At 46.7% G+C, this 27,794-nt stretch overlaps 1 protein-coding gene across 3 annotated transcripts in view; it reads left to right on the top strand.

Moving 5' to 3' along the window:
- Positions 1–1,039: 1,039 nt before the first annotated feature.
- The window catches only part of LOC132824148 (proline-rich protein 5-like), a 142,264-nt gene continuing 115,509 nt past the window's right edge, over positions 1,040–27,794 (top strand). For 2 of the 3 annotated variants that reach the window (XM_060838412.1, XM_060838410.1), the window contains exon 1: positions 1,040–1,147. The gene's annotated coding sequence lies outside the window, so the exon portion shown is untranslated. Of the gene's footprint in view, positions 1,148–12,774; positions 12,828–27,794 lie in introns of those variants that run through there. The other variant, XM_060838411.1, reaches the window with a different exon arrangement.

The raw sequence follows: 27,794 nt of genomic DNA, 5'->3' as shown, positions 1-27,794 counted from the left end.
CTAGGTATTTGGGTGGCAGGGTGGTTAGTAGTACTACCCTGACGAGCTAGGTACTTGGGTGGCACGGTGGTTAGTAGTACTACCCTGACGAGCTAGGTATTTGGGTGGCAGGGTGGTTAGTAGTACTACCCTGACGAGCTAGGTATTTGGGTGGCACGGTGGTTAGTAGTACTACCCTGACGAGCTAGGTACTTGGGTGGCAGGGTGGTTACTAGTACTAGCCTGACGAGCTAGGTATTTGGGTGGCACGGTGGTTAGTAGTACTAGCCTGGCGAGCTAGGTACTTGGGTGGCATGGTGGTTAGTAGTACTAGCCTGACGAGCTAGGTACTTGGGTGGCAGGGTGGTTACTAGTACTAGCCTGGCGAGCTAGGTATTTGGGTGGCAGGGTGGTTAGTAGTACTAGCCTGGCGAGCTAGGTATTTGGGTGGCAGGGTGGTTAGTAGTACTAGCCTGGCGAGCTAGGTATTTGGGTGGCAGGGTGGTTAGTAGTACTACCCTGGCGAGCTAGGTACTTGGGTGGCACGGTGGCTCAGTGGTTAGCATCACAGGCTCAGGGACCCGGGTTCGATTCCAGCCTCGGGTGACTGACTTGTGTGGAGGTGAAGTAGATGGACCATGTGGGGCGGGATGGGCCGAACGGTCCCGCTTCCTCACGACCACTGTGACATCCCAAAGGGCACTACCTAAATGCACTGTGAGAGACAGTGATGGTTTAATTCCAGTGCCTCTTCCCGACGGAAGGGGGGAGGGTGGATGAACTTCCAAGAAAAAAAAACTGCCTTGAGGTTTGCTACTTTTTGTTTCTCTCACTCGCATTTTTATATAACAAAAAATTCTGTAATGACCATAGTGTTGGATTGGGTCCAACGAGTTGTCTGGCTATCCCGAACGACAGAGAGAGAGAGAGAGAGAGACAGGGAAACAGCCACAACTTACGACGGCAGTGTCATTGTAAGCGTACACCTCCCACCAGGGCGACCCAGCCTGGGCTGTGTATAAATAGAGGCTGCAGACAGCAGAGAGGCGTCAGTCCCCGTTGTTAGTGCCTGGCTCTCACCCTCCCCATCTAACAGCTCAGCCTCTCCCAACTCCTCCTGTCCCCTGCTGTCTCAACGCCGAACAATTCTGCCAACATTTCCAAGGGGGTAAGTGATGATTCTCAGCGACTGTTCAGTTCCTGCTGGGGCGTGCAGAAATTTGCTGGTTTTGAGGGGACTTTTTTTCTCTCTCTCTCTCTGGTCTAATTTTAGTCCTTCCCCCAACTGTTCCTGTTTGGGTTTTACTGCTCTGACTTCGCTCAAGAGTTTCCCAGGACACCCCCTCGCCCTGTGCACGGAGAGTCAGCACTTCTCTCATTTACACACGTGAGGGGATCCTGTGATCACCCCGACTGGAGCAAGTGGCAGTGATGTATGGATTGCTTCCCCCACCTCACACCCTTACCCCCTCTCAGACAGAGAGTGTCATGTGTACTGTACACTCTTTCCACAGTCTCTCCCTCCCTCACACATTCCCCCCATTTAGTGGTGAATACACACAATATCACTCACCCAAGTCAGGCCTCTCTCATCTCTTGAAGTCAAAAGTGTGGTGCTGGAAAAGCACAGCAGGTCGGGCAGCGTCCCAGGAGCAGGAGAAGCAACATTTCGGGCACAATCCCTTCTTCAGGAATGCCCGTTATCTCATCTCTTTACACATACCCTCTCACATGCCACACTCTGATACACACAAACACACTGTGTCGCATCTATGTGCGCACATTATACACAACCTTGATTTATAGAGAGACATACAGCACAGAAACAGACCCTCTGTCCATGCCGACTAGATATCCTAAACCGAACTAGTTCCATTTGCCTGCGTTTGGCCCATATCCCTCTAAACCTTCCCTCTTCACATACTTGCCCAAATGTCTTTTCAATTTTGTAACTGTATCCGCCTCCCCCACCTTCTCTGGCAGCTCGTTCCATATACGCGCTACCCTCTGTGTGGAAAAGTTGCCGATTGGGTCCCTTTATAGATCTGTTCCCCCTCTCTCCTTAAACCGATGCCCTCTACTTTTGGACTCCCCTATCCTTGGCTATTCACCCTATCTACATCCCTCATTATAAACCTCGATAAGGTCAGTCTCTGACACTCCAGCGACAAAAAACGTCCCAGCCTATCCAGCCTCTCCTAACCTGAACCTGCAAATACTGTCACGTGTGAAGTTAATCTGTGATATAGTTTTTCCATTGTTATCTAAAGCAGTGCAACTGACACATTATTAAGTGGAGGTTGCAAATGAGTCATGAAGTTTTGGGTTATGTTTTAACTGTGCTGAATTTGTAGCTGGAGGGTATGGTATAACATATACGTACATGAATTAGGAGCAGGAGTAGACTACTCAGTCCCACTCTGTCATTCAATAAGATCAGGACTGGCTAAAACACTCCATAATCCCGCTCACTTCTCACTCTTTTACTTACCACAAATTTGCTTACCTCTGCCTTTGAAATATTTAAGGAACCGACTTCCAGCCCCTTGGGAGGAAGAGAATTCCAAACGCTTAAGGTCTCTGTCAGAAATAAGCTCTCATTCTCACTCAGTGGGCACCCCCTTATTTTTCTTTAAACAGCTCTCGATTCTCCAAAAGGAGGAAATATTCTTTCCGCACGCATCCTGTCAAGACCATTTAGTGTTCTAACTGTTTCACTCAAATCGCCCCTTTCTATTCTCAGCTCAAGCGAATTCGGGCTGCAGTGTCCAAATAACAACTCACCCTATCCAGTTATCTATCGAGTAAATCTCTCTGAACATCTTCCTGTGTGCTTACATCCTTCCTTAAATAAGAGGACTAATATTGTACACTGTGATCCAGTTGGGGTCTCACCTGTGCCCTGCATTGCAAAAGTGTTACTACTTTAACTTTGTAGTCAATTCCCCTCACATTAACTAACAACAATCTATTAGCTTTCCTAATTTCCACACACTAACCTTTTATGATTCATGTATTAGGATACCCAACTGGGACCTCTCACTATTCAAATAATTTTCATTTCTCATTCAAATGGGCAATTTTACACTTTCTCGAATCATTCTTCATTTATCAGCTCTTTCTGCATTCACTTAACCAATCTAAATCTGTTTATAGCTTCTGTATTTCCTCCACACGTTCTTACCTGTCATTTGGACATCAGCAAACTTAGCTGCCGTGTCTTCGGTCCCTTCACGCAAATCATTTACATAAATTGTAAAAAATTGATTTGGGTGGCACACCACTCCATCTTCCAGAGGAAGTGGTGGATGTGGGCACAGATACAATGCTAAAAGGGCACTTAAATTAATACATGAATAGGAAAGGTTTGGACATGGCCCAGGAGCAGGCCGGTGAGAATAGTTTAGTTTGGGATTATGTTCAGCATGACCTGTTTGGACTAAAAGGTCTGTTTCTGTGCTGTATGACTCTATGGCTCTATGACAGTTTGCCAACTGGGAAATGAATGAGTTAGGTTTACTCTTTCCTGTTAGCTAGCCAATCTTCAATCTGTTACTTTGGTATTAACATATCAATATTCCTCCTTACCATGTGAACTTTCATTTTCTGCCATAAACATTAAGGTAACATCTTAATTAAATGCCTTTTGGAAATCTAAGAGCAGTACATCAACCGTTTCTACTTTTTCAATGGCATGTCACTTCCTCAAAGAAGTTCAAGGGATTGTTTAAGCATGATTTCCATTTCAATAACACATATTCAATCTGACCAATTACCTTGAGGTTTTGTAAGTGCTGTTCTAGAATGTTTGCTTTAATAATAGCTTCCAGGGTCTTGCTTATGACAACTGCTAAGCTTCCTGTTCTCTCTCTCTCTTCATCCTTCTCCCTTTTCCTCTCCCTCCTCTCTGTCTCTCTCTCTCTTTTTCCTCTGCCTCTCTCGCTTTTTTCCTCTCCTTCTCTCTCTCTTTTCCTCTGCCTCTCTCTTTTTTTCACCTCCCCCTCTCTCTTTTTTCCTCTCCCAATCTCTCTTTTTTCCTCTCCCTCTCTCTTTTTTCCTCTCCCTCTCTCTCTCTTTTCCTCTCCCTCTCTCTCTTTTTCCTCTCCCTCTCTCTCTTTTTCCTCTCCCTCTCTCTCTTTTTCCTCTCCCTCTCTCTCTTTTTTCCTCTGTCTCTCTTTTTTCCTCTCCCTCTCTCTCTTTTTTCCTCTGCCTCTCTCTCTTTTTCCTCTCCCTCTCTCTCTTTTTTCCTCTCCCTCTCTCTTGTTTTCTTCTCCCTCTCTCTTTCTTTTCTCTCCTCCCCTCCCCCCCTTTTTTTCCCCTCTCACTTCGCGTTTGAGTAAAGGAGTGACGTTAATTATTTTGCAGTCTATTGGAATCTTTGATGAATCTAAGGAAATGAAGACCAATACTGGCCTGAGGATGAAGTCCGTCAGGTTGTGGGGATTTGTCAGCCTGCAGTTTCAACAATGTCCTCACCGTGAGGATGATACAGAGAGGCTGCAGAGGGATGCAGTCAGGTTAAGCAAGTGGGGAAAAAAACTTGGCAGATGGCATGTACTGTGGGAAAATGCGAGGCATTGCTCTGTGGGCAAGAGGAATAGAGGAGCTGAATATTATTTAAATGCTGCAGAAAGCTACAGAACAGAAGGATTTAGCAGTCTTTGTCCATGAGTCACAAAATGCTAGCGTGCAAGTCCAGCGGGTAACAGGGAAGATAAAAACAATGACTGCAGATGTTGGAAACCAGATTCTGGATCAGTGGTGCTGGAAGAGCACAGCAGGTCAGGCAGCATCCGAGGAGCAGCGAAATCGCCGTTTCGGGCAAAAGCCCTTCATCAGGAATAAAGGCAGTTAGCCGGAAGCGTGGAGAGATAAGCTAGAGGAGGGTGGGGGAGGGGAGAAAGTAGCATAGAGTACAATAGGTGAGTGGGGGAGGGGATGAAGGTGATAGGTCAGGGAGGAGAGGGTGGAGTGGATAGGTGGAAAAGGAGATGGGCAGGTAGGACAAGCCATGGGGACAGTGCTGAGCTGGAAGTTTGGAACTAGGGTGAGGTGGGGGAAGGGGAAATGAGGAAACTGTTGAAGCCCACATTGATGCCCTGGGGTTGAAGTGTTCCGAGGCGGAAGATGAGGCGTTCTTCCTCCAGGCGTCTGTGTTGGTTTTTGTTTCAAATGGAATGGGGCATAATAGCAGGGAATATGTAGGGGGCATTAATCAGAACATAGCCAGAATACTGTAAACAATTTTACATTCCTTAACTAAGGAAAGATATATTGGCATTGGAGGCAGTCTGGAGAAGCTTCATAGGTTGATAGTAGTTAGGGAGGGATAGTGTGTTACAAAGAGATGTTATGTAGGGTGGGTTTGTACTCATTGGAGTTTAGAAGATGATTCTGCAGGTGACTTGACAACATCGATACGGAGAGGTCTTTTCCCCTTGTGGAAGAGTCTAGAATCAGAGGACGTAATCTCAGATTAAGTGGTTGTACATTTAAGGCAGAGATGAGATAGAAATCCTTCTCTCTGAGAATTGTGGAATTCTTTACTACTGAGAGGTGTAAGGCCGAGTCATTCCATGTTGAGACAGACAACTTTTTAATCAGTAAGGAAAGCAAGGGTTTTGGGGCTAAGGTGAGGAAGTGACACCGACCGGGATCTCATTGAGTGGTGGAGCAGGCCAGATGGCCTGGAGTGTCTATGTATGATCCTACATCTTATGGCCTTACCATTTCCCAAACGATTGTTATTTTCTTGAGTTGCTCCTCCCATTCATTTCTTGATTTACAAGATATGAAATATCGCAGGAAAATACCTGTTCAATTCATCAGCCATCTCTTGATTTTAAATGATTAATGTCCCTTTGGAGGTTCTGTTTGCTAATTTTGTGCATGGCTTCTCAATATCAACCACGCGAAGCTTTGTCCTGTCTGGTGCTTGGTATAGATCTCAATAACCTGGACTCGCCCCACCCCCCCCAAACCCCCCTTAACTGTAGGTTCCACTCTAGCTCGAAAGAGATTGGGCCAAACCCTAGCACTGAGGAGGCCATGCAGCCTTCAGGATTCTTGGTCTTTGCTGCAGAGACCAGTGTTAATCTCCTTCACCGAAACATGTCCCGTACTGCATCTACTCTTGTTTTCTGCTCTTCCCGTGTGAATGGCTCCTTGTAATTCTGCTCAGTTAGTGCGTCCCTCTTGCAGGCCTGACCCTCATCCAAACAAGCTGAAAGACTCTTGAGAATTGGGAGTGTGGTGCTGGAAAAGCACAGCAGGTCAGGCAGCATCCTGAAGAAGGGCTCATGCCCGAAACCTCGACTCTCCTGCTGTTTGGATGCTGCCTGACCTGCTGCGCTTTTCCAGCAGCACATTTTCAGCTCTGATCTCCAGCAGCTGCAGTCCTCACTTTCTCCTGAACGAACCTTCAACCTTTTGGACAGTTGCCCTGCATTCCTATCTTCTGGATCCGCTTAGCTGCCTCGGTCACAGTTGCTGCCTCCTTCCCCTGGCCAAGCCAGTAGACCCTATCCTAAAGAGTGTGCCCCTTCCCGGAATAAAGTGTCCAGGTACTTTAGAATCATAGAATCCCTACAGTGCAGAAAGAGGCCATTAAGTCTATCAAGTCTGCCCTGACCCTCCACAAACCATCCCATCCAGACCCAACCCCCTGCCCTATCCCATATCTGTGTGTTTGCCCATGGCTAATCCATTTAGCCTCCACTTCCCTAGGCCATACACCCCAATTTAGCACAGCCACTCCACCTAATCTGTACATCTTTGGACTGTGGGTAGAAACCAGAGCACCGGGGGGAAACCCATGCAGACGCAGGGAGGATGTGCAAACTCCACACAGACAGCCGCCCAAGGCTGGAATCAAACCCAGATCCCTGGCAGTGTGAGGCAGCAGTGCTCACCATTGAGGTGCCGTGCTGCTCATTATCGCCCTCCCTGAAGTGTCACAGTGTCTGTAATTCCACCTCTGGCTCATAAACTCTGAGCTGAAACTATTCATGCTGCAAACACTGTGGATGTGTTTCCCTTGTATCACACTGGCTTCCAGGAACTCCCACATTCGGCAGTCGCGGCGCATCACCTGCCCTGCCTTCCTTATTGTGAAGCAGGTGTGGACTGTAGATGCTGGAGACCAGGGCCGAGAATATGTTGCTGGAAAAGCCCTTCGTCAGGCTGCTGCCCGAAACGTCGCTACTCCTGCTCCTTGGATGCTGCCTGACCTGCTGTGCTTTTCCAGCAACACACTCTCAACACTGCCATCTTTATTGTGTCTCAATGAAGTAATTAATTATGTGGTTAAATTTTAAATAAAGCAACTTTACCACTTAAGAATAAAATAAATAATGAAATTACCAGTCACTTACGTCACTTAGAGAATCACAGAGGAATTATGAAAACGATAGAAAAGGGAAGAGGAGTTAGGAAAAAGCACTAGCAGCCAAAATAAAGTGAATCTCCAAGTCTGCTATAAGCACTTTGCTAGTGAGAGTGTGGTAAAGTAAGAGTAAGGATGATTTGGGGCCAAAAAGAGGATTTATACGTTGACGCAGAGAACATAGCTAAGGCATTAATGCCTTACATTTGTCTTCACTAAAGGAAGGAGATGATTCCCCGGCCATGGTGACTGAGAAGGAAATGAGAATGCACAAAAATGTTTAGTAAAAGAGTTCTAAACTGATAAGAAGACAGTATTGGCTAGGCTGTTGGTACTTAAAGCTGACAAGACATCGGAACCAGGTCAGATGTACCTCAGGCTACTGAAGGATGAGAGAGTGGAAATTGCAGGACACTTAGTCTTCCCCAGACTCAAGGGAGGTGTGCCAGAAAACTGGAGAATTGTACAGAAAAGATAGTTAGGGCAAGCTGAACAATTACACACCAGTCCGCAGTGGGGAAGTTTCTAGAAACAGTTATTCAGGATAAAATAGGGGGATAAAGAGGTAGGTACATTAGGAAGCATCAGCATGGATTTCTAAAGGGGCGATTGTACGATGGCCTAGTCACACAATCACGAATCTATTAATTCAGAAACCCAGCTAATGTTCTGGGGATCTCCTGCCATGGTAGAATTTGAATACAACCAAGAATTTGGAATGAGAGATCTAATGATGACCATGAAACCATTGTCAAAAACAGTCATTGCTGGAAAAGCTCAGCAGGTCTGGCAGTATGTGCGGAGAGAAATCAGAGTTAACGGTTCAGGTTGAGTTACCCTTCCTCAGAACTGAAACCATTGTCACTTGTCAGAAAAGTTCCTTCAGGGAAGGAAATTGCCATCCTTACCTGGTCTGGCCTACATGTGACTCTAGACCCACAGCAAAGTGTGGTTGTTTCTGGGTAATTTGAGATGGGCAATAAATGCTGGCATAGCCAGAGATGCCCACATGCTGTGAGTGAATAAAAAAATAGATTTGCTATTGTTTTTAGAAGAGGTAATAGGAAGGATCAGTCAGAATAATGCTGTTGATTTATTATACACAGGCTTTCAGAAGACCTTTGTAACAGTGCCACGCTGCAGTCTTGTGAGGAAAGTTATAGATCGTGGAATAAAAGGGACTGTGTCAAAGTGGATACAAAATTGGCTGAATGATAGAAACCGGAGAATTATTGTCAATGGGTGTATTTCGGGCTGGAGGAAGGTTAGTGATGGAGTTCCGCATTGAGGTCCTTGCTTTTCCTAATTTATATTAATGATCTGGATTTTGGCAAAAGCATGACAATTTCAAAGTTTGCAGATGACGCTGAAGTTAGAAGAATTGTAAACTGTTCGGGGGACAGTGTGAAATTCCACAAGCACGTTGACGAGTTGGGATAATGGGAGGATAAGTGGAGGAAGACGTCTAACGTAGAAAAAATGTGAGATGATATATTTGGTTGTTAGAACTCAGGCTGACAATATAAAATAAAGGGTGCACACACAGAGGTATCTTGATATATATGTGCACAGGTCATTTCAGGTGGGAGGACAGATGAAAAGAGCAATTATTGAAGCACACAGGGTCCTCAGCTTTATTAATTAGGGTGTTAAGTGCGAGAAAAAGGAGGTAATGTTGAATGTGTATGAGACACTTGTTCAAACTCAGCTGGAGTATTGAGTACAGATGTGGGCGGCCACGTTACTGGAAGGATGTGACTGTTTTAGGCAGCGTACAAAAGAGGATTTTTGTGAATAGGTTCAAGGATGAGAACCTTCACCTCTGAGATTGTAGAAGTTGGGATTGTTCTCCCAGGAGGAGGACAAAGACAAAGATGAAGTCTGTTTTCAAAATCGTGGGGACCTAGATAGAGGAGATATGGAGAAACAATTTCCAGTTGTATAAGAATCAAAGAGCAAAAGGGCATAGATTTAAAGTGATTTGCAAAAGGAGCAAGTGTATTGAGAGGAGAGAAGTTTTCACACTGTGACTGATTAGGGTCTAGAATGCACTGCCTGGAACTATGGTGGAGGCAGGTTCAGTTGAGGGTATTGAGAGGTTTAACTAAAATGGAAATGAAGTGCAGGGAGATGGTGAATGACACTACGTCATGCTGCTGATTTGAAGGGCCAGTGTAGACAAAATGGGCTAGTGGCCTCTGTGTGCACTGTAATATTTCTGTGATTCAGTCACTGTAATATTTCTGTCATTCAGTTAGAGTGTCCTAAAAAAATTAAGCTAGTTAATTACAGGTTGTCTTTTTCTTTTAAAAAAAATGTTTTTCTCAATATCAGCACTTTACACAGTCCCTAGCAACTCTTACTCTGCAGATAATTAACTCGCAGCTTTCATGTGGCATCATTTTTTATTTTTTCTTAGTTTTCCACCTCCCTATTCTGCGTACTCCTCTCCCAGGGAACTGCCATACAGAGTCCCTGTGATACCACCACTCCCGGTCACTTTCAAAATGCCTGTCTCAGTATCCCCTCTCTCCTACTCCTCCAGCTGCTGCTGACTGCCTGTCTCAATTCAGGGGGTGGGCAAGAGTCTATCAGACGGAGTACTGTGAGATGATAAATGTGAGGTCATCCATTATATAAATGGTGAAAAATTGCAGCGCGTGCTGCTGTGCAGAGGGACCTGGGTGTCCTTGTGCATGAATCACAGAAGTTAGGTCTGCAGGCGCAACAGGTAATTAAGAAGGCAAATGGAATATCGTCCTCCATGGCTAGAGGGATGGAGTTTGAAAACAGGGAGGTTATACAGCAGCTTGTGATGAATCCTGGTGAGGCCCCACCTTGGAAAACTGTGTGCAGTTTTAATCTTCTAGGGAAATGATGTCCTGGCGCTGGAGGGAGTGCAGAGGACGTTCACTGGGTTAATTCTGGAGTTGAGGGGGTTGGCTTATGGGGAGAGATCGGATCAACTGGGACTGTACTCATTAGAAATTAGAAGAATGAAGTGGGTTTTATAGAAATATAAAAAATTATGAAGAGAAAAGGTCAGAGAGAAGCAGGGGGGTTGTTTCCACTGGCCAGTGAAGCGAGAACTAGGGGGCACAGCCTCAAAATAAGGGGGAGCAGGGGTTCGGGCTGAGTTGAGGAGGAACTTGTTTCACCCAGAGGGTCGTGAATCTGTGGAATTCCCTGCCCAGGGAAGCATTTGAGGCTGCCCAGTTGAACGTTTCATGGCAAAGCTAGATTTCTGACCAGTAAAGGAGTTAAGGAGTTTGATGAGTGGACAAGCAAGTGGAACTGAGTCTGTGAAGATCAGCCATGATCTTGTTCAATGGTGGAGTAGGCTTGAGGGTGGGGTTGGCGGGGGGTGCAGATGGCCTACTCCTGCTCCCAGCTCTTATGTTCTTATATTGCTGTCACCCGTTCCTCTGGGTCCTGCTGACTGCCTGTCTGTAATTGATGTTTTGGGGCCAGGTACGCAGGTTGGCAGGGCTGTTAATTGTCGCGTTTTAAGAGCTGAAGTCGTTTTTGTGATTATGTGCTGCGTTTAGGTTACCTAAAACTTTAACGATCACGGTGTTGTGTGGGTATATTCAGAAATTGTCGGGTCTCTTTTTTTTTGTTCAAGACAGGGACCGCATTGAAAATTGTCGAGAGTGTGGTGCTGGAAAAGCACAGCAGGTCAGGCAACATCCAAGGAACAGGAGAGTCGATGTTTCAGGCATAAGCCCTTCATCAGGAATTCTTGATGAAGGGTTTATCCCGAAACATTGACTCTCCTGCTCCTCGGATGCTGCCTGACCTGCTGAGCTTTTCCAGCACCACACTCTCGACTCTGATCTCCAGCATCTGCTGTCCTCACTTTCTCCTAGGCTGCATTGAAAATGCTTTCATTTATTTGAGGTATTGTATTCTTCAAGGAAGTTGCCATTTATTATTAGCACAGTCCCATCAAGTCGCGGTTGTACGACATTGTTCACATTTGAAAGTAAAAGGTCTTCACAAAACGTGGTAAAAATAGCAACGGCTGTGGAAAAGGGACTAAGTGAGCTGTGCGAAACCTGTGCTGGGATGCTGGGTCTGAGGGACGGAGAGGGCGGGTTTGGGAAACCTGACTCTAGTGATCCGCATCGAGCACTTCAGCCGAGATGGGATAACAGCAGAAGTAGGTAAAATTGCACAAATGAAAACTGTTGGCGTTGGGAAGTCTGGAGCTGGGCTCAAGGGTTTTTTAGTGTAAAAAATGAGGTCTGCAGATGCTGGAGATCAGAGCTGAAAATGTGTCGCTGGTTAAAGCGCAGCAGGTCAGGCAGCATCCAAGGAACAGGAAATTCGATGCTTCGGGCTTTAGCCCTTCATCGGGCTTTAGCCCGAAATGTCGAATTTCCTGTTCCTTGGATGCTACCTGACCTGCTGCGCTTTAGCCAGCGACACATTTTCAGCTCAAGGGTTTTTTACTGAGTACTGGAGTCCACTCAACTGAAGAAACTCAGGAGAGTGAAATAGAAACAGAAGGGGCTGGAGAAACTCGGCAGCAGCTGTGGAAAGAGAAAGCAGAGTTAATGTTTGAGTTGGGTGACCTTGGGCTCAACATCAGCTGGATGTCTCTCTCTCTCTCTGCAGATGCTGCCAGACACACTGAGCTTCTCCAGGAATTTCTATTAAGCTTGGTTCAAAGTTCACAGCCTCCACAATTCTTCCTTTTACTTAAGACGCTGGAGAGTGATGGAATCAACGAGTACGGGTTTATAACAGCGTTATAAATGCGGTAGTGTTGGTTTTTCAAGAGGCTACATTAGCGGGAGTTGTAGCTGGTGATGAGTTGATGATGAACAGGCCGTCTCCCAGCAGCGGAGAGGTGTAATCAGATATCATCAGCATTTCACAGACACTCAGGTCAGTGGAGGTGCACTGAGGAGTGATTTATAAATAATAAAGAGGAGGAGGCCAGCAAAACTTATAATTTGGAATTAGGAAGAGAAAATGTTACTGTCAGTATGCTGGCTGCTCGCGATCGGACTCGGGTGGATCCAGCTAGGGGGGCTAGTCCCCAGAACCGAGAGAATGAGCTGGATTGAGGGTATTGTACCCAAGGACTGCAGGGAAATTGAGGGCCACAGCCACAGATGATGCAGCTCATGACTCGAACCAGTCCTGACCCTGGTCTTGCCAACAGGATCCAAGCAACAAGTTCAGGAGCAAAGGGGCATGATATTGGCAAATGATGGCACATGTAAAAGAGCCTTAAAGAGTACAATAGTGACAGACTGGATGTTATTTTTCATTCAAAGGGAGGAGGGGATCGCAGGTTGGACCAGTGTGTATTACCCATCCCCAGTTGCCCTGAAGAAAGTGCTGCCTTCTTGAACCACCCCTGCACTCCCTGGGGTGTAGAGACACCCACTGCGGCATGAAGGAGGGACTTCCAAGATGTTCACCCAGTGAAGAAACGGTGATATAATTCTGAGTTAGGTTGGTGAGTGATATGGAGGGGATCTTGCCGGGTGCGGTGTTCCCATGTGTCTGCAGGCCTTGTCCTTGGAGACGGTAGAAGTTGTGGACTTGGAGGGAGGCCTTGCTGCAGAGCTGCAGTGCAGTCTGGTCAACCGGACACGCTGCGGCCATTGTGTGCATCAGCGGTGAAGGAAGCCAGTGTTTAAGATGATGGGCGTGGTGCCACTGGAGGAACCGATTTTGTCCTGGATGGTGTTGGGCTCTGGAGTGTTGTTGGAGAGTACAACAGGAAACATTGACCTTCACAGGAAGCCAGCAGTGACAACGTCCTTAACAGATTGAGAGACCGTGCCTGAGCGAAGGTGATCACTGTAATTGTAGACTTGGGGAACCCATAAGTGGATTTTCAATGATCAGGAGTGAAGTATAAAGGTGATCAAAGAGCCAGTGGGTGGGTGTAAGAGCTGAAGAAGGGCTTATGCCCGACACGTCGATTCTCCTGCTCCTTAGATGCTGCCTGACCTGCTGCGCTTTTCCAGCGACACATTTTCAGCTCTGATACTCCAGCATCTGCAGTCCTCACTTTCTCCTCGTAAGAGCTGAATGAGCACTTACCACCGATGGAGTTGGGGGGGTGACAAGGAATCGAAGCTACGGAGTGATGTAGTTTTAGCACCTTCTTTACTGCAGATTGTCAGCATTTTTAGTGAGAGAATGTTTCTCAGCAGCTCTTTCTTCAGCCTGCCGTTTGCTGGTATTTACACTTGAAGATGCTATAACCTGAGCAATACCTTCCACAGGATGTGCCTGTCCCTTTGGGGTTTGCTGAAACAAGGAGAAGCTCTGAGGAAGATTTAAGAGGAAGGTGTGTGTGTCTAAAAAAGATCGTCTCTCACTGCACCACCTCCTCATATCCTCTGGCTTATTTCCTTGTAAGGAGATATGTCACAATTGAACACTTGTCATTCAGAAAGCAGTCGTCAAAATAAGATTACTTATTTGAACCACGCTTCCCGACAAGTCCGAGAACAGGGATAGAATTGCTAGTGGTTTTAGCTTTGCTGCACAATTTCCACAAGCCGCAGAAGGAAGTGTGTCTCGAATTATGTGAAACCGAGGCTGCACTGATGATTGTGTTGCCTTCACTGTAAGGATTCATTCCTTCCATTTCCACACGGGAAACAGCGTAGAGAGAGAGCAGCATATTCTGCACAGGTCGAGATTTCCCAAAGGGAAGCTGCAGCGATGTGGGCCACTCCGCTCCATGGCCACAGAGTTGCAGCATTGGCTGTGTTTTGTAATGCAATCCTGATCGCGGTCAAGAGCCCTTCAGCATCCAGCAAGCTGTGCTTCCGAGTCTTTATAACTTTAATCCCCTCGGGACAAAAGGATGGAACAAGGCACATGCACCCTCCAGGGTCCCAGTAAAACATTGTGTTGGAAAGTTGATAGTGTCTGTGTACAGGCATCATGGGAATATCTTCAGGAATAAAGCTCATCACCACTTTACTCTCTGGTAACTAGGCATTGGACAACAATGCCAGCCTTGCCAGTGATGGCTATTTCTGAGACAGTCGGATATTGTATCTCAAGCAATGAAATATATTTTATAACTAGCCGTGGGATATTATTCAAAGATTGGAGGAATATTTACACAAGGAGCAGTGGATTATACCACACAGTGGAATCATATTGAGCCAGCAGTGAGTGCACAGTGATGTATTGAGGTAAACACGATGAGATATGTGGGGAATAATGTGACATTGATAGTGGGATAGGAGACACTATCCCGCAAGCAGTGAGCTATATTAAATTGTGAGATGTTTTTTGCATACAATGAATTATTATAGCTTGAGGAGTAGGGTAGTCCTCAATGAGATTTTTAAATAATCAGTAGGATTAGATTAGATTCCCTACAATATGGAGACAGGTCCTTTGGACCAACAAGTCTACACTGACCCACTGAAGAGTAACCCATCCAGACCCATTCCCCGACCCTATATTTACCCCTGACTAATGCACCTAACACTATGGGCAAGTTAGCATGGACAATTCACCCAAACTGCACATCTGTGGGAGGAAACCGGAGCACCCGGAGGAAACCCACGCAGACACAGGGAGAACGTGCAAACTCCACACAGACAGTCACCCGAGGCTGGAATCGAACCCGTGTCCCTGACGCTGTGGTTGCAGTGTTAACCACTGACCCTGGTTTACAGTGAGTAATATCATCTTCATTGAGTAATGGAGTATTAGATGGCCGAGATTTATGACGAGCAATGACAGAGAGCAGTGAATATTAGACTACACAAAGCTAGGAAAAGCTATGTAATGGTGTGTCTAGTGTGGCTGTCCATTCAATGACCCTCTGATGGGTCGTGTGGAGAAATAAGGTACCGCCAAGAGCACATCTCATTGTGTAGGTTGATGGTCTATGACTTGTGATCACAATCACGCTTTAGGTCATCCCTTACATTCCAGCCGCAGAGTGGTGGCTGTATTGACCATGTCTGGTGTGTGGATTCAGTTGAGTGTTGTCTTTGTAGGAGGCTAACACTAAGGACCTCTGCTGCTGGTCATTGGTCAGTTGTTGGGTCTTTGACATTCTCCCATGATTCTGCCTGGTCAGTTGATACCCATTGTGGGGATATTGATAGCTCTTTCACAGAATGACTGCTGTGACCTTTACAGGATTCTTAGTGGGTTTTTAAAAACAAACTTTGTAAGGTTTGCTAATGACCTTTCTCCAACTCACAGAGTTAGCAATGATTAGATTAGACTTACAGTGTGGAAACAGGCCCTTCGGCCCAACAAGTCCACACCGACCCGCCGAAGCACAACCCACCCATACCCTTACATTTACCCCTTACCTAACACTACGGGCAATTTAGCATCGCCAATTCACCTGACCCGCACATCTTTGTGACTGTGGGAGGAAACCGGAGCACCCGGAGGAAACCCACGCAGACACGGGGAGAACGTGCAAACTCCACACAGTCAGTCGCCTGAGTCGGGAATTGAACCCGGGTCTCTGGTGCTGTGAGGCAGCAGTGCTAACCACTGTGCCACCGTGCCGCCCATAATGGCGATGAATGATAGGTAGGATAATGTGGGATAGCACTGGAAGCCACTCAGGAGTGAGTATTTCTGACACCGCTCTCATGGTGCTGTTGGGCTATGTACTGCGTTGCGGCTGGGGAATGAGGAGAACAGCGTTCTGTACCAGAGTGAACTGGAGACGCTGTTCCAGTTGCTGCTCCCCATGACGATCTGGTCAAATTCCAGATCATGTTTGACCTGGTTTTGACTTTCTGACTGGCATTACTGAGATAAGGTTGATAAGGGAAAGGTTGTAAACTATTACATTGCCAGCGATGGGAAATGATACTGCAGAATATTAGCAAGTGGGATGTTATGGGAAGGACTGCATGGTCGTTGCCCCCAATGCTTTTCAGTAATTGGGAACATTAGGAACTGTCAAAATTGCATCACGACCAATCATACTCTAACTCTGTCTACCCTCCTCAGTTCTGGGATCCTTTTAATGTTATGCCTAATAAATGGAAATCCCCAGAAATGCCTCCTCATTTGCTGAGTCTAAGGTGATTAATCTCCCAACGAGTTTGCAGCACTCGTTCGGAATGTATTGATTGTGTCTATTCACAAGCAAATAAAAGGGTTTTCTCCCAAGGCCCGAGTGAGGGAGATTGGCTACGCAGGAGCCCTGGGTCGAGAGTGTGGTGCTGGAAAAGCACAGCGGGTCAGGCAAAATCCGAGCAGCAGGAGAGTCGGCGTTTCAGGCATAAGCCCTGGCCTGTTCTGACTCTGTTTTAACAGGAATCACTCTCTCAGCCTGTAGTTCAAAGCCTGCTGTTTTTGACAGAAGGGGCCTATTGGTGAAATGCTGTGTTTTCCCCAGTCCTGGATCCCGAAGGATATCTGTTGCCGAATATTGTTCAGGAGGTTTGCCTGAGATGTGGCTCTGTGGTTGGAAGGCAGGGCAGGAAGTGGATTGAACACGTCACAATGAAATGGGAAAGCGAGGTGCAGTGTGGATGGTTTTGAAGAGCTTGTAGAATCTTAGATTCCCTACAGCATGGAAACAGGCTGTTCAGCCCAACAAGTCCACACTGACCCTCAGAGTAACCCACCCAGACCCATTCCCCTACCTTATAACTCTACACTTACCATTGACTAATGCACCTAACCTACACATCCCTGGACACTATGGGGCAATTTAGCATGGCCAATCCACCCTAACCTGCACATCTTTAGATTGTGGGCACCCAGAGGAAACCCACGCAGACACAGGGAGAACACGCATCTTCATCGTCCGGCAGGTGTTTGAGGTGTTGGGGTGTTTGGGGTGGGGGGTGGTGTTTGGTGTAGGTGACATACTTGAGGATAGAAAGCTGGGGGTAGGGTCTTGATTGGAGAGGCCCAGTTATAATACACATTGTTAAATTTGATTGAGTCTCAATAAGATCTGTGTGTGTGTGCGCGCGCGTGTGTCTGTGTGTGTGTGTGCGCGCGTGTGTGTGCGTGTGTGCGTGTCTGTGTGTGCGCGTGTGTAATCTGTGACAAAAAGGAGCACTGTGTTCAGTCTTTAGTGTTGCCCCTTGTAAATCCAGTTTGTCTTTCTTTGGTCTTCTTTTGTTTTTGCTTATTCCAGAAGGAAAAATAATCCAATCTGGAGTCATTCCCCGGAGTGTCAGGATTGAGAATCCACTTTGATATGCAATTTAATTTTACTACTGTCCTTGTTGAGATGAAAGACCCTGGATATGGATTTAGTGTGAGATGCCTCTCAACGTGTCAACTTTGTAATGTCTTCACTAAAGTCTGGTCCAGCTGACCGTCTGTGTGCTGCAGATCCACACACAATGCTGACCCAGGAAGTTCCTGGATTCTGACCCGGTGAGAGTGAAGGAAAGGCAGTGCTGTTCTAAGCCAGCACGGGGAGTGGGTTGGAACCCGTGCTGCAGTTGTGACCCTAAAATTTCAAAAAATTCACAAAATTTCAAACCTCAGGTTAATAGATTTTCAAAGTCTACTGTTCGTTGTGTGAAGAAGTGTTTCCCTCAGACCTGAACAGCCAGATTTGAATGTTAATATCTTCACTCACTACTAGAGCCTTATCTGTCCTATTATTGGATCCATACTTCAGTGCCTCAGTGGGGATACCATGTATTCCAGCAGCCTGGTTGTTCTCAAATTGGTGGGTGACTCTCTCTCTCTCTCTCTCTCTCTCTCTGTCCCATGCAATGGCTGCGGGTTGTTGCTGAGCTCATGGCAAATGTAGCTGCTCTCCTCCCAGCTTCCGAGTGACAGGCGAGTCCCAGGTGGGCAGAGGAATTCCTGACACCGTCAAGACCTCACTGGCAAAGTGCAGCATTCCCACGGACACCTGGGAATCACTGGCCAAAGTGGAGGAGAGCATCCGGGAAGGCGTCGCGCACCTTGAGTCCTGCTGTCAGGGAAGCAATGGAAGACAAGCAGAAACATCTTTTAAGGAGCGGATAGCCACCCCAAGGCCCCACCCACCCCTTCCCACCATCACCTTCTGTCCTAAGTGTAACAGAGCCCGCAGTAGCCATGCGGGGTCTGTACTGCCACCAACAGACATGTCCTGAGAGTGGAAGAGAGTTGTCCTTGTCTGCGAGGGACCATCAGTGATGATGATAACTGGATCTCAATGCATACTGCTACAATGGTCCTTCAAAAACTGACTTGGACCAGCCATATAAATACAACAGCTACAAGAGCAGGTCAGAGGCTAGGGATACTGTGGTGAGTAACTCACCATCCCTCATCATGTCCATCCTTTACACAGGTCAGGAGGGTGATGGGATACGCCCTGGGTGAGTGCAGTCCAACAGCACTGGAGAAGTTTGGCACCCTCCTGGACAGGGCAGCCCACTTAACTGGCACCACATCCACAAGTATTCACTCCCTCCACTGCCAACCCTCAGTAGCAGCAGTGTGTGCCATCTACAAGATGCACTGCAGAAATTCACCATAGATCCTCAGGCAGCACTTTAGAAACTGATGACCACTCCATCCTAGAAGGACAAGTGCAGCGGAGACATGGGAACGCCACCAGCTGCAAGTTCCCCCTCCAAGCCTCTCACCATCCTGACTTGGAAACACATCACCGTTCCTTCACTGGGTCAAAATCCTGGAATTCCCTCCCTTGTGGGACATTGTGGGTCTACCTACAACACATGGGGCTGCAGCAGTTCAAGAAGTCAACTCACCTTGTCAAGGCCAACTAGGGTCAGGCAGTAAATATTATTGTTGGGAGCTGAAGTCTTTAGGAGGGAAAGTGAGAAAATCTAAAGGATGATATTGTTTAAGAGATTATTTTATGTGTCTAAGCATCTTAGAGTGGCAGCGCTTTCTGTGAAAACCAGTCTTTTTGGATTCAGCTCGGTCTGGAAACTCTGCCCTACCATGAAGCTTTCAGACTGTTCCGGAACGTTGTTCCTTTCATTTTAAAAAAAAAACCCCGTGCTTGAGGCAAATATTATTTATTTTCCCTAAAACAGACTGATCCGTAAAACAGGTAGAAATTTGCTTTTTAACTTGCTGTTTGTGTTAGTTTGAGTGATCATGGTCATGTGGTCTTTGGTCCACAATGGCTGACCTCTCACATTGCGGTGCGGGTGAAGTAATTGAGTCGCAGACTTGTAGCTGTTGTCCAAAAGTAGTTGCAGGCCTGAGTGAGCTGGGCTTGGAGAAATTGGGATGGTGCCTGTTATTTCATCACTCATCGATAAAATTATCTGCTCAGAAGATGAAGACTTGCCTTTCGCTGGTCACACATTACTATTGTCATGTGCGCCGAGATACTGTGTGAAGTATAGTTTTGCGTGCTATCTCGGCAAATCATATCTTAGTTATGCGCGTCAGGGTACTAGCCAGAATGCAGAATGTAGTGTTACAGAGAAGGTGCAGAGAAAGATCAACTCTAATACATGAGCGTTCTGTTCGTAAGGCCTGATAACAGCAGGAGGAAGCTGTTTTAAATTTGCTGGTCCAAGTTTTCAAACTTTTGTGTCTTCTGCCCGATGGGGAAAATGTATAACTGGGGTGGGAAGGGCCTTTGATTCTATTGGCTGTTTTCCCGAGGCAACGGGAAGTATAAACGGATGGAAGGCTGGTTTACATGATGGGCTACGTTCACAACTTTCTGTAGTTTCTTGCAATCTTGGGCAGAACAGTTGGCATATCGAGCTGTGGTTTATCCAGACAGATGGACCTCCGAAGGCATCCTATAAAAGCTGGGAAGAGTCCTTGCGGACAGGCTGAATTTCCTTCACCTTCTGAGGAAGGTGAGGTGTCCTTTCTTGACCGCAGTGTTGACATGGATGGAACAGGATGAGATTAGATTACTTACAGTGTGGAAACAGGCCCTTCGGCCCAACAAGTCCACACCCACCCGCCGAAGTGCAACCCACCCATACCCCTACATTTACCCCTTACCTAACACTATGGGCAATTTAGCATGGCCAATTCACCTGACCCGCACATCTTTGGACTGTGGGAGGAAACCGGAGCACCCGGAGGAAACCCACGCAGACACGGGGAGGATGTGCAAACTCCACACAGTCAGTCGCCTGAGTCGGGAATTGAACCCGGGTCTCAGGTGCTGTGAGGCAGCAGTGCTAACCACTGTGCCACCGTGCCGCCCACCTCAGATCTCACCCTGGTGACAATGATTCACATAAAGCCTGGACACCTGAGGGCCTTACCCTAACTCATCGAGGGAGAAGCTGATGGAGTGGTGGAAAAGGCTGGTTTTTGTACGCTGCGCAATATTGCGAATCTCCACTGAGAGTCAAATGGGCTAAAGTTTAAAAACAAAATGGCTTTCCAAAATGGGGGTCGGGGTCGTGGGTTGACATTTTGGGGTCATAACCTCTGGGCGCAGCAGTGGTTGAATCCTCAGCCATTCTTCCGAGCTCTCTGACTGGCCCAGCTTTCACTGTTCTCTCAGAACTGTTGACAATTCAAAATGGAACCCGGAAAGCTTCGGGAAATATTGGTGTGTGGCAACGGCATTGCACCAAATCTCACCAGTTCACTGGCAGGAAAGGGAGGGTTGATGGTGACCAGAGTTGCCCTCTCTGCGTTTCTAGGCTGTTCGACTGCAGTAATCATCGCAGCTGAGTTGTACCTGTTCTGGAGGGCATGGCTTTTCAGACCCAGCTACAAAACGTGTCTGGGAGCATCAATCAAAGCTGACCTTATCCTCCCTCTCTATCCCCAAGATCAAGCGTAACATCTCTACGCCCAGCCAGACTGTGAGAAAAGCTTTCTCAACCCACACTGAAAGCCAAACCGAGGACTTTTCTGGTCCATTTTGACTCAGCCGCCCACCAGATAAACGCAGTGAGCTGAGAGGGGCAGTCCCAGTCATTATTTGTTCTTTTAAATGAAATGCATTTTTCATTCATCCAGTTTCTTTTTTAAAAGGGCATCTTGAGGTGGTAGGGAGCAGAACTCCTACACGACTGCAACTATCAGGTCCTATTCTCGTACGCCGTAATGTGGCACTTGCAGTCACTACTTTGAGGCCAGGCTGGAAGATAAAGCCCATTGTGCGTGGGCCCGAGAACGCAGGACGGTGAGGGTGCCACGCTCAGCATGACTCACTCTTTCTATTTATAGCCTCCGTAGTGCCAACATTTGCAATTTGTTTGGTTTCCACACTAATAGGAGCTCAGGGGAAATGAGTGATGAGTAACTTCCTAATCTTTCTCGCTGTCCGTTTTGTTGAGTACTTACTGGGTACTGGCTACGGATTACAGAATTCCTACCAAGATAGCCTGACCTGTCCACACTCAATCCTGTTCAGTTCCTCTCAGACTGCCTATTTCTACCTCTATGGAATTGCCCATCCTTCCCCCTCCCACCGTCTCAAGTGTTCAAACACTCATCTATGCTTTCACTAGCTCCAACCTGGGCTATTCCAGGTCATTCCTCCCACATGTCTTCCAAAGATCAAGCAAGCCCATGTCTTAATCTGCAGCGAGTCCCCATTAACCTCTCAGTTTAGCTGCCTGTTCGGCTGCCTGTTAAGCAATATAATGACTTTAAAATTCGCACCCTTATTTCCAGTTCTCTCCATGGCCTCTCCTGTCTCTGTCATCAGTTCCACAACCGTCCAAGATTTCTCTAATTATGGCTCATTGTGCATTCCAGTTATAATTGCTTCACCATTGGTGCTTGCACCTTCAATTTGTCTAAGATTTCCCACGTACACCTCTTAGCATTTTGACCTTTTTAAGACCTCCTTCTTTGCTCACGATATTGGCTGCCTTCATATCTCCTTTATATGGCTCAGTCTTATGCTTCGTTTTACAACACTCTTGTGAAGTAACTTAGAATGCCTGTGGCGCAGAAAGAGGCCGTTCGTCCCATCAAGTCCACACTGACCGTCCAAAGAGTATCCCACCCTGACCCACCTCCACACTCTTTCTCCTGAATCATGCATTTCCCCCCTGGCTAACTCACCTAGCCTGCACATCCCTGAACACTACGGGCAGTTTAGCATGACCGGTCCACCTGACCTGCACTATCTTTGGACTGTGGGAGGAAACCGGAGCACCCGGAGGAAACCCACGCAGACACGGGGAGAATGTGCAAACGCCACAGACAGTTGCCTGAGGCTGGAATCGAACCCGGGTCCCTGGCGCTGTGAGGCAGCAGTGCTAACCGCTGAGCCACCGGGCCTCCCCAACTTGGGATATTTCATGATGTTAAAGATGCTATAAAAGTGTATCTACCACTCCTTTGCCCAGTCTCTTTGCCTTTGCCCAGTCTCCTTTGCCCAGTCTCTTTGCCCAGTCTCCTTTGCCCAGTCTCTTTGCCTTTGCCCAGTCTCCTTTGCCCAGTCTCTTTGCCTTTGCCCAGTCTCCTTGCCTTTGCCCAGTCTCCTTTGCCCAGTCTCCTTTGCCCAGTCTCCTTTGCCCAGTCTCCTTGCCTGTCCAAGCTCCTCTGCAACCTGCTACTTCCTCAACACTCACTGTCCCAATCTTTAGTGTCACCTAACAACAATGCCTTCAGTTCCGTCATTCAGACTATTAATGTACAGCGTGAAAGTTGAGGTCCCAGCACTGACCCCTGTGGAACTTCACTGGTGACTGGCTGCCATTCTGCAAAAGACCCCTTTATCCCTGCCCTCTGCCTTCTGTCTGTCAGCTAATCCACTATCCAGGTCAGCGCCTTGCCCCGTAACACCATGGGCCCTTATTTTATTTGGCAGCCTGCTATGCAGAACCTTGTCAAAAACCTTCTAGAAACTCAAATAGATTACGTCCACTGGCTCACGAGCCTGTGCTGACTCAGCCCTATGCACGTCCTAGTACTCCACAATCTCATCCTTAATAATGGACTCTCAAATCTTACCAATGACCGGGGTCAGGCTAACCGGCCTATAATTTTCTGTATGCTGCCTCCTTCCTTCTTAATTGGAGGTTTCACATCATCCATTTTCCAGTCCTCCGGGTTCCTCCCTGACTCCCCTGCTATTCCTGAAAGATCACCATCAACACCTCTGCAATCTCCTCTGCTATCCCCTTCAGAATCTGGGGTGGATTCCGTCTGGGCCAGGTGATTTATCCTTCTTTTAGACCTTTCAAACTTCCCCCAGCACCCTCTCCGTAGTGATGGCCACGACACTCACCTCTGCTCTCTGACTCTCTTGATGTTCTGCTATGCTGCTGGTGTCTTCCACTGTGAAAACTGAGGCAAAGTACCAATTCAGTTCCTCTGCAATTTCTTTGTTCCTCATTACTACTCCTTTATTGTTTCATAGAATCCCTATAGTGTGGAAGCAGGCCATTTGGCCCAACAAGTCCATACCGGCCCTCTGAAGAGTAACCCATCCAGACCCATTCCCTACCCTATTGCTCTATATTAACCCCTTACCTAATGCACCTAACCTTCACATCCCTGAACACCATGGGGCAATGTAGCATGGCCAATTCACCTAACCTGCACATCTTTGGATTGTGGGAGGAAACCCACGCAGACACGGGGAGAACATGCAAACTCCACACAGACAGTCAACCTGAGTCTAGAATTGAACCCAGGTCCTTGGCACTGTGAGATAGCAGTGCTAATCACTGAGCCATCGTGATTGTCCAGCCTCATTTTCAAATGGTCCAATCTCCACTCTTGCCTCTCTCCTGACTTTTTAAGATATCTTAACAAAAAACTCTTGCAGTCTTCTTTTGATATTACTAGTTAGCTTACCCTCATAATTCTTCCTCTGCTCCAATATAACTTTATTTTTATTTGTTCTGAGCTGGTTTTTAAAAGCTTCCCAATAATCTTCACTATATTGTACGGTCAAAGTCATACTGTCCATGTTCAAAATGATTGGGAGTGGGGAGTTATGACCATCTCCATTCATTTGCTTCCCCCCTCCACTCCTGAGGTGATCACTCTCCTGAATCTTCCGCAATATACTCAGTCAGTGATGATCACTAACGTGAAACTGGGAAAGGAAAATTCATAGGGCTATTAGGAGCGAGCAGGCAAGTGCAACTGATTTGATAACTCTTCTCAAAGGGATAGCAAAGGCAGTTGGGCAGAGTGGCCTTCCATGCTGCAAGATCCTCCATGGAGATTGGTCTTTGGCCCGCATTTGTGTATGAGTTGGTGAATAATAAGAGAGCTCTCAAAGCTTTGGGTGAAAATAAATTGTTCACTGAGTTGGCGCATGGCACTGGGCAAGTTGCCAAGGAGAATGGGTCTTTTTTCTTTTCAAAAAAAAAACACCAAGTCTTACTGTCATCAAGAGAGAAAGAGCTGATGTAAAAATCATAAGACTATCATCAATAGGCAGCCATTGTTTGCTTTCTAATTGCTCTTTCATGAACATGATGAGCATGTGATTGATGAAACCATTGAAAAGCCAGGGAAATGCAAATGCTGGAAATCTGAAGTACCGCGGGAAGCATCCGGAAGGAAGTTAGTCATCTGGTACCTGGTGGTGAGGAAAAGGCCAGCCTGAGACGGCTCTGACGAATTTTCAACCCTGGGGATATTGGCTTGTTGGTTTGAATCGATTAGCTGTGGCCAGCGATCCCATATCTGTTTCCTGTTTTTCTGTATAGTTTTTGTATTTGTATGTGATATACCTGAAGACTGTGTTACGTATAGATATGGACTTCCTTCTGATTTTTAACATGAGTGGCTCTAAGCGGGGGGAGGGGGTCACATTGTGAAGGGACATTCTTTCTGGGTGCCAGTACCTAGGAACACTCCTCAGTGTGGTTACACTGACCTGAGGGGGGGGGGACTATGTAAAACACTCCCATTTTCCAGTTGGGGACCTTGTTAACACACTGGCATCGAACAGCTCATGCAGTTGGGAGACCTTTTTCAGTCTGCAGTGCCTTAAAATCTCCAGCAACAATGACAACGAAAACAGGCAACTGAAAGGAATCGGGGCAGACAAGCGTGGAGAGGTGTTACAGAGAGGGCAGGCCGCTGATTTGTACGGGACATTCATGTTCCCTACAAAGATCATTGGTAAGTCAGTAAACATTTTCTAAGCTGGGTGCTGCAGTCTTTTTAAGGTCTGTTGTTTAGATCACTGAACACCCTTTGATAAGGTGGATACTGTCCCCCTGTGACAGAGACTAGACTACACTTTCAATACAACGGTCTCCCATTTAGGGTGGAGAAGGGGGGATTTGTTTTCTCTTTGACAATTAGCAGTTTGTGAAAAGTGGCGGATTTGAGGTCATTGGCTACAGTCGGTTCTTCTGTAACACGATGGGTGTTACTTGTGCAACCCCGCGTTATAGAAACATCCTGCTTTCGGAACAGTGTTGGGGATGCAATTGTGTTACAGTCAACGCATGTTTTAAAAGATCGCGCTGTAGGAACAGCAGATTTGTGTTAACGAAATGTGTGTTACAGTAGAATGACCAGTATATTCAAGGTAGGGGTAGATTAACTCTTAGATATGTCCTTAGGGAGGAAAGGGGTATGGAGAGTAGCTGGGAATGTGACTTTGATGCCCCAGTCAGGTTAGCCATGGGAAAGCAGGCTAAAGGGGCCAAATGGCCCTGTTTCCTCTCAATATGTTTGTGACCCCAAGCACTAATCATACCACTTCCACCAGAGCACTTTATTCAGAGGATGAGGGCATTATTGTTTAAACCCTGATTGCCCAGAAGAGTCTATTATATTGAGGGTCACTTGTAAAATCACAGTTGAAGGGCATGCATTGATTTATCAATCTCTCAATTCCAGATGTTTATTGAATTCAAATTCCACCATCTGCCATGATCCCAAGCCATTGGATTAAATCCAATGATAATACCATTAGGCCATCACCCTCCCTACTTGATCCTACATGTGTCTGTGCAATAGTAGCTATTGATCCATAGGTAACGTTTGGAAAGGTGCCCAATACATACAATCGGAATGGCTAAAATCCCAGCAACTCTGGCAATCCGAGGTGGAAACGGTAACCACTCAGCAGGTTGTGTGGAGGAGCAGATAACATTTCGGGTCAGTGTTCTTTCATCAGTGTGTGGGCATTTTCAATTTGAAGTTGTCATGTGAGTCGCTGTTCACAGCCCTCACAGTAGCGCTACAAACAGTTCCGCGTTAACTGATTTTAATCAGATTACAACACCGATTATGAACACACGCGATATAGCTGATTCACTTCTGGAGCTGGGCTTGTGGGGCTGATAACATCAGCATCTGTTCTGTGAATGCCCTTTCGTATCTCTCTCTGTATTTCCCTTTTTCAGATGTTGATGAAGCTGTTGCAAGTTACCAGAATATTATGTTTCTATTTGCGGTGTCAACATTTGCAGCTTCTTCCTGTAATCTCAAAGTGCTGCGGGAGATGGAAGGGTGGGCATTGGCTAAGATGAGTGCTCTCTTTGGGGGTGGGGGCAAGGTCTTTGGTGTACATGATAGAAGCACTAGATTCATTTTCCTGATGGCTTCAGCACTAAAACCAACGTGATAGTGCAATTCGAGGGTTGCTTCTATTTGGTGCTAAATTATCCAGAGTTGGAAGCACATTGGGATGGGGGAAGAGTAGAAAAAACAGCAGGATGTTCTCCTCCTATTTACTCCCTGCTCTCAGCCTTCCGTGTCCCTTCTCCGCTTAGAGCAGAAAAATAGTCCCTATGCAGATACTGATTGGAACCAAGAAATGATTGTGCGATTAAATAGCCTTCAAAATTGGTAAACTTATGTGGACTGGTCATGGGGGTGAGGCACTGACTGTGTGCACCATGAGGATTCGGGAATAATTTGAGCACTGGAGTTGCTCTATTCAATTTATAATGAGTTAATAGCAAGTGGCACTCAATAAATTAAAAATGGCCTGGTTTATAGGTCACATGATTGTGTCTACATTTAGCGTGGAACAGTGAATGAGAGAAGAGGGCGTTATCCATGGCTTTAAACAGAATTTGCAACCTTGCAGATGAGGGAGGGGAGAACGATTGGTCCCTGCCTCCGATTCTGACTCACTACCGCCCCCCCTGTTAAGTTAGGAGGTAAATCAAATAATGAAAACAAGGTGGTAGGATTGAAAACTTTGCTATAACTGATCCAAACAGCTGAAGCTCAGGATGAGCGAGACTGAGTTTGGCCGTTGCTGAGGTTGATGAAGGGTGAAGAGCAACTAGTAAAAGTGGTAGGACAGACTGAGACACAGACAGGCCGATTCCTGTCCTGATGTCCCCAACTCGGTCAATAGCAGCTGACTCTTCAACTTCCACCAGGGTACCCACTGTTGGGATCCATTATTAAGGTTAGGTAGTGTAAGAAACTTTATTGTTAGGTAGTGCTCACGTAAGGTAGTATTAGCAAGTCTGGAACTTGTTAGCTTCACTAGACAACAGTAAGCCATTATGTTACACTAAGAACAGACTGAAAAGCTGATGGCATAGCCTGAAGAGGCCCCAGAGAGGGTGAGAGATAACAGGAC

This window comes from Hemiscyllium ocellatum, chromosome 18, assembly GCF_020745735.1.
Source record: "Hemiscyllium ocellatum isolate sHemOce1 chromosome 18, sHemOce1.pat.X.cur, whole genome shotgun sequence".
Classification (NCBI taxonomy): Eukaryota; Metazoa; Chordata; class Chondrichthyes; order Orectolobiformes; family Hemiscylliidae; genus Hemiscyllium; species Hemiscyllium ocellatum.
This window is presented reverse-complemented; position numbering and strand designations above follow the sequence as displayed.